Raw genomic sequence first — 7,710 nt, 5'->3', positions numbered from 1 at the left:
ATTGAAATTTGAAATTGTAAATGCCCACTTTCCCCTTAGAATAAGAACACTTCCTAGATCTGCAGACATTCTGGGACAGATTGGGAACTGCCAACAAGCAGACTCTGACCTTTCTCTAAGAACAGTTAATAACAATTTATGTCCAATGCTAATTGCAATAAACGTGTAGAACTGGCAATTGAATAGTAAAACTTGATTCTAAGACAAGAGAATCTTTGTCTTTATTTTGTTTAGCCATTATAGTGAGGCAAAGTGATTTTAAAATGGATGTCAAATGCTGCTGACTGGAAGCAGGAGAGCTTCATGCCTCTTCACATTTGCTTTGCAGTGATGCAGGTTATCGAGGCTGTGTTCAGAACACCTGTCCTGTAATCCCTTGTGCTAACATCGCACCCCAAGCACATTGTTCTGGCTTCAGTTGCTCCGAGGGATGCTGGGCTGCATGCTCCTACAAAAACACTATGTGTAGCTTTCCTTGCCACCTTGCTCTTGGGTCTTCCCTCAGCATTTGTGTTTTATTTATCTTATTATTCTATTTCTATATTTTCTATATATTCTATATTATTTATTGTCATTCTGTTCAACATAGCCTGTTGAAGGCTCTGGCCTCTGCTTTGGCAGTTGCGTGACTTATGTACAGGGGTTGTGGAAATGTAAAATAATCCTTCACAAGAGTAAGTTTAGACCAGACTTCTTGTCTGGCCTCCAAGCCTGCTCCAGAACGTGTATGTGCATGTGCAGTTACTGCATTTTTCCTAAATAACGTTGGGTTTGAATGGTTTCTGCAAGTGTTGGTGAGCCCCTGGAAGAGTTTAGTGGCAGGAAGAGGGTCTGAGAGAGGAAAAGGACATCTGTTTGCCAGCTCTGGTAACAGGACTCAGACCTCTCCTCTGCTGTAGGACTGAAACTTGGGAGTTTTGGTGAGCTGCAGCAACAGCGTCATAATTCAGGTCAATATTAATCTTTTCTCCCCTGCTAGTATAACGTTAATGTTACTAGCACTGTGCTCTGACAAAGGACATTTTTGTAGACTTCCCTATCTCCCCAGTGTGACCGCAACCTGACACTCCTGGGACAGAAATGTTTTGGTGGCAACTTCCTTGGGGCACTATAGCCAGGAGCCAGAGTGAGCCGATTTTGCTCTAAGGAAAAGGGCATACCGTGCCAAACCATGTCGCCACCCTGGGTTATGAAAGAGTGCTTTAGGCAAAGAATTCATAAAGTGTCCTTGCGAATGGTTTGGACATACTCCTGACAAGGTGTTCGTTTCAGTTGCAGAGAACATCAGGGTTCTGTGTAATTTAATTGGTATTTTTTTACCCAAGTGCTATCTGCTTAATTGAAAGAGGTAAAAGGAAAAGGGTGAAATTCCACCCTACTCTAAGGGTTATACAAATCCTGCCTGTGTGAGATTAAAATGTGTATTAAAAGCGAAAAGATAGTAAATGCTGGGGCACTAGGTTGAGCTGTGCTACTGCCTTGTCCTAAATCTAGGTCACTTTGAACTAGGTGTGCAAACATGTTAATGCACCTAAGAGGAATTTTCAGGCGTGTGTAAACAATGCAGGTATGTGTTTCCCCTGCGCTTCAGTGGATATAAGCTCAGCCACGGCAGTAAGGAACACCCATGCAACTCCTGCAGGCAGAGACGAGCAGTTGAGAGATGTTACTCTGTTCTTCCACATACCTCCATTTGTTCTGTTCTGCTTTTGCCCCATCTAACCCTGGGACAGCTTCAGCAAACAGCTCAGTAGCTCTGCTTCTTACTGCAGAGCAGTGTCCACATCCTGTTCCTCCTGGGAAGGCTTTCAGGGAAATAAAGTGGTATTTCACACTCAGCTGTCACCAGACCAACCATGGGTCTATTGCTTCAGCTCAAACAGTAACCTGCCTTCCACCTTCCTCCATTTTCTTTTCCCAGAGCTTCAACCCAAGCCAGCTTGCAGGTTATTTTTCTCTGACATACAAACAAAACCATGTGGCTTTTGCATCGGCGTTCCGGCCCTGTGCTCCTGTTTGCTTCCTCTGTCTCTTCGCAGCTGCATTCCAGTCTCCCCACAACCTGCCTCTCCGTGCCAGCCCCAGGCCCTTCCCCTCCATTTCCAGAGCTGATCCAAAACCCATTGAAGTCAACAGAAGACCTTCTATTGCTTTCCAGGGCCTTTGGATCAGCTTTACAGTTCCTCTTTAAAACCCGATCTTTACATAAAGCGTTTTCTTGTGCGTGTCTCTGTTGTCTCACACAAGGTGAATTATCCTCGTTTTCCTCCGCCACCAGTCTTCCGTGTTTTGTCCTTGCTTTCTGGGTTTCTGTTGAAAGACATAATCAGATTAGGCTGCTAATCAGAGTATTTGGAACATTTACCTCCCTTCCAGCTTATAGTTGCCTGTTCCTCAGCTTATATGCAGCACTTGGCTATGTTTGTACTTCCAGGATTTAACATAAATTAAAATGCTTTCAATAAAACTGTAATTGAAACTAACGGCATCAGCTGAGATATTTCTCGAGTGACTCTAGCTAGATCTCCGTCTTTCATCTGATTCATTGTAATGAAACCTCATTACAAACTTTTTACATCTCTCATCCTGTGTGCCTTGGAGAAGTTAGACATATATGGTATGCTCCAAGTATCAAGCTTCTTCCTTCTTTCCTTCCCTTTTTTTCAAAATAAATTATGAAAAAAGTTACATCAACTTCCTTCTAAATCTCTTTGTTAGCTACATTTTGCTTAATTCTCTTGCACCAGGATAATATGGTATATGTAGCAGCAGTCTAATGCAGACCATAGGTAGCCAAGTCAAGGTACATGATATAAGGTGATTTTCCTGAAGGTTAATGCTTTTCAGAAAACACAAAACCCCATTTCTGGCTGTGCTATGTGTTGTACAGTTGTGTGCATGTTTATGAGCTGTTTAATGTTCTCTACCTGCACAACGTGAGTGGCAATGCAAATCATTGCAAATTAAGCACGGTGGCCTTAGTTCCTCTTGTTTTTTTATTGTTTATACTTGTAGTAGCTAAGGCCTAGCTCAATTTTGCCAAGGTTTTGGGGAGTCCTGCATGGCACAGCATGGTATCTACCGCAGCACTGTGCTGGCTGGCATCCGTCTGGGTCTAGGCACAAGGGTGAAGAGTAGCTCAACTCTTAGAGCTGGGTTTTAGAAGAGAGAAGACATCACCTGAGGCTCTGGGTAGGCTTTTGAGAGTGTTTTAGGTCTGTACAAGGCAATGTGTGTGCATGACAAAGAAAGGGATGCACACCATAGACCTGCACTGTCTGGACCTAATTTCTACCTATCCTCTCCCTCCTTCACCCCGCGATGCTCGTGGAGGGCCTTGCACCTGCCTGTCCCCCCCAGCTCTGCCACAATCAGGCCTTTCAGCTCAGCTCCTTTCCTCACGGGGAAGCTGAAGAAAGCTGGCAAGACACACGGCTTTTTTTTTTTTTTTCTGGCAAACAAATAAAGGAGAAGCAGAGCTATTTTACCTGGATGACCTGTCCTGGTGCCTCCAGCTTGATGGACTCCAGTTGCTTCCCACACACAGAGTACATAGTGAACATTTTATTGAGTCATCTCATCTCTGCACTTGAGGCAAAAACACGAACAAAGAAGCAACTGTCCAACCTGAGCTAGCCCTGCAGCAGGAGGTTTTTCCTGGCATGGGAAACTTGATGTAGTTACCGACAAAAAGCTCCCGATGTGGACATGGTTGTCCACCAGCAGAGCTGTGCTTTGGACCAGCAGAGTAAAGGTGCCTTCTGCTCGAGTGAAACAAGCTTGAGTACAGCTATGGTTGTGTCTACATCAGGATGCCATGTCTAGCACAGTAGTATCTTTACCCCAATTAACATCTTTATGTGACGTAGACAATGTAGTAAAAGTAGTCAAGGCTTTGAGAGCAACTGCGGCTCCTCTATCTCTAGCCTAAGCTGCTGCCTTGGCTTGTTCTGCTGCCTCAAAAAAAACCATGGGTGGGTTTGGTTCATTTTTAATGAACCTTTTAAGGCCCCGATCCTGCCAAAAAACTTCCCCCAAAACACCTTTAGACTGCTCTGGCCTCCAACATGCAGATTTTGCATCCCAATGGTTTGAGAAATGTCTTCAAAAGACACAAAGCAGGCAAAAATCGAACCCATTGATGACTTCTTTGAAGTCAGTCTGCTCTCCGTGACCTCGGCGACGTTACAGCGAGCAGTTAGGTGTGCAGCACCTCCACACAAATACAGGCTGGCTGAATCCCTGCCCCAACCCACTTAATGCAAACAAAAAGAGGAGACACGTGTGGAAATAAGTGCTCGGCAGGTTCTCTACACCCCACAGTCACGTTTATTGCACAATGAGAGACACTGTGACCTGCAGCGGACAAGCACGTTCTTTGGTTGAGATGAAAGCGTGTGTGAGGTGGTAGCTGGGGGGGCCACCTGAAGGTTTACCCCCCCTACCTTTGCAGTAACAGTTGTATGTGCATGTTCTAAGGCTGCTGAGAAGGCAGGGTGGCGAGAAGGGAGCTGTCACATGCCAAGTTGCAGGCCATCTTCTGCTGACAGCTTCGTGGAAGTGCTTGCTGTGATGAATGCATCCCAAAGCAGCGTTTGCATTTTGTTTCCTGTGTTTACCGCTTCCTCCTTTTGCTTCCAGCTACTTGTGATTCTCAGCCCAAGAGAATGACAAGGCTGTCTGCCTAGACAGCACCTCTACCCACATGGGTGAGGACCATAGCCTTCCCTAATTATCTGTAGTCATATTAGTCTAGGCTAAAAAGCCTATGAAGCAACAGACATTGCTGTGACTGACCCCAGATATTCTTTGACACCGTCCTTGCAAGGTTAATATTTTCCCATCTTACAGGTGGGAAAACCTAGGGCATACAAATTGGGTTGTTTGCTCTAAGTGTCCACCCAGTCTGGTGGCAGCCTTCTCGATGAGCTATCGCACCTTGAGAGAGAAAAGGGACCTTGTTTACACTCAGGGCCAGATATTTGTCATCCATTTTTTTGTACTGTTTTTACGTGAACAACTATACTGAAAAAAAAGCCAAAAAAGCACTAATGAGCTGGAGCATCTGTTGATATTTTGGCTACAGGGGACTGCAGTGCTTCAATGTGTTTCATTACTTCTTTTGTCCTCATTAGATGGGCCTTGAAAATACTTATTTAGTATTGCTGACAATAGGCGACCCCTAATCAGTGTAATAGGTTAACTCAAGAGATTGAGCTGTGCTGAATCCTTAAAGAAGGATTCTGTTCTGTATCCATATCACCTCTTTTTACTTATTTAAACTGCTCTGCATGCCACAGCTGTGCAAGCAGTAGCTGAACATTTTCTAAGGTAAGAGCATGCTAACAATGTGTTTGAAATGCTTTACTACATTAAGGAGTTTTGATCCCTTTGCACTTCGACTGTAATGTATGAAAAGCGGTACTTGCAGTCCTAGTGTCAAAATAGTCAAATGTTCATCTCATAATGAAATTTATGTTGAGATGAGTCCCTGAAGCCATAGCAAAGTAGAGGGACCTGACAGCTGGGGGCTGAAAACCATGGCTCATCAGGGTATGTACAGTGCAAGCGGTGAGGATGGTGCCAGAAGCCCCCTGTGATGAATGAGGATGTGCCTTCCTTCTGAGAAGGGAGGACCATTTCTAACAATGGCAAGGTAGAAATTATAAATCGGCGTGTTTACCACGGCCTCAGCCTGGTGGGCATGAGGCACACAGTGCCTGCCAGCTCACACGGCTTCGTGATGAGTCTCGGTATATTTATTGTTTTCCTAAAATCTTGGTCCCTGGAGTCATGTGAATAGGTCACAGTCTCAGTTTTCAGTTATTATTATTTTCCTTAAAAAGAAAGCAGTTTTCTAGGTCTCAGGGATCTGGACAAATGCTTGAAAACATGAAGTTGAGCAACATAAACCTGAGAAAGCAAATAATAAGAATTCCAAATGCTTTTTTTTTTTTAATCTCATGTGTTTTTATGGTTTTGTTTTGTTTGTTCTCTTCTATTTTTTTTAGTCCTGACTGATGGTTTTGAACATTTGTAGTTGGCAGTCTGAAGTCCTGATCTGAGCCATTCCCTTTTCCAAAGAGGCTGCGAGCCACAAAAAGACAAAAGGCGAATTAAAGCATTTATTTAATCCTAATTTACAGATGGAACGCTCTCCTGCTTTGGAGAGTTTGAGACTAGGGACTCAAGGTCTCATGGGTGGTCTGTAGTGGCATGGAGAACTGATTTCAGATCTTCTAAGTCTCAGTCTCTGTGCTGGGTCAGAAAAATAGGCCAGGTTCAGCACTCTACTAACGATGCTGTGTAGCTTCTGAGCAGCTCAAAGTGAGCTATTCCTAAGGTAAAAATATATATATATATATTGTGAACGGTCCTTGGTTGGGTATATAGGAGCAGAGCTCTGGTGATTTTGTCACGGAGGTGTCAGTTCTAACAGGAGAGTTCCTGGACCCCAAATGCAATTCAGTAATAAAGGATCTCTGCCCGCCAGCTACCCTCTTCTTCTGATCAGGAACTCATTTTACACGCATCACGTTCTCCTGCCATCCTCCCTACGCCCGTGAGAAGGACAGGCACTGAGCATAGAGGAGAAAGAGCAAAGGCAAAGCCTGGTGTGGCTGTTTACTTAACTTCACGCGCTATTGTCTTCCATCAGATAAGCCCGTGGCCGTATGGTGAAGCATTTCCAGATCCAAATCAGCCAGAAAAAGTGAGATCACAGACTAGGACACAAACACCAGACCTCTCAGGTTTCTTCTGTCCCAGGTGTGTACCTGCCCCATCAAGTCATATGATGGGGAACCGGTTGTGATTCTCGAGCAGAGATTGCCTTCTAGTTTCATCCTGCTCCAAGGTGTGCCTGCGACCTGTGTATGGTTTCCAGCACCAGACCTGTCCCACCAGGCAGGGTGAACTGTGAAGGGGGATGGAGGAAAAACCACATCTGCCATATAAAGGTGGACAGCTGCCCTAAATCTGCAGAGATATGAGATACAGGAGGGGTACAAGAGAGGGATCAAGCCTGTAAGTGGCATTTTGGGTGCATGGGGCTTGGCAGGCAAGGTTTGTGTTCACTGTCCCCATCTTTGGGCAGAGGCAACTGCTTAGTCCATCATCCTCACCTGTCCGTACTCAGGTGTAAACGTCAGCTAACTCAAAACTCAATGACTTGCATTTGTTTTTCTTTCTAAGCTGGAACACGTCCAGTTTTTAATTGATATCATTCAGCCAAAACTTATTTACCACCTTTTCCTGGTTTCTGTGTGACTTTTGGCCTGTCTGAGTATTTTAATTGGAGGCGAAGTAAAGACTGCTTTAAAATTACATTTGTACAGGAGGAGTTTTTAACCATCCTGTTTAAAGAGGACATTTGCTGAGTGCCAACCCAAACGTACACAGGTACATTAAATAGAAAAGGTCCTTTCAAATTATTACCTGCAAAAGGTAAAATGCTGAAAATTAAATCAAGTAAAATAAACTTCCAAATGCATTTAATTGAAAGTTAGTACACTTTGCAGAATAGTGTACATTTATTAGCTGAGTATTTTTGAGCTGTTAATCCACACTTTCCTGTTATTGTTGCTGTTCTAACACTCAGAAAACAATGAAAACTCTTTTAAAAGAACAAACTTAGTAAAATAATTCCTAGGAATTCAGAAAACAGCGGTAATGTGCACTCCAGCTTAGCACAGCTCGCCAGCGCTGTAT

General features: G+C 44.0%; 1 long non-coding RNA gene across 1 annotated transcript in view; it reads left to right on the top strand.

Moving 5' to 3' along the window:
• LOC310886737 overlaps positions 1-7,710 on the top strand; it is a 170,498-nt gene that overhangs the window by 87,500 nt on the left and 75,288 nt on the right. The window lies entirely within an intron of this gene.

The sequence above is a fragment of the Anser anser genome, assembly GCF_964211835.1.
Source record: "Anser anser genome assembly, chromosome: 26".
NCBI lineage: Eukaryota > Metazoa > Chordata > Aves > Anseriformes > Anatidae > Anser > Anser anser.
The sequence above is the reverse complement of the archived record's forward strand: the minus strand, read 5'-3'. Positions and strand labels throughout refer to the sequence as shown.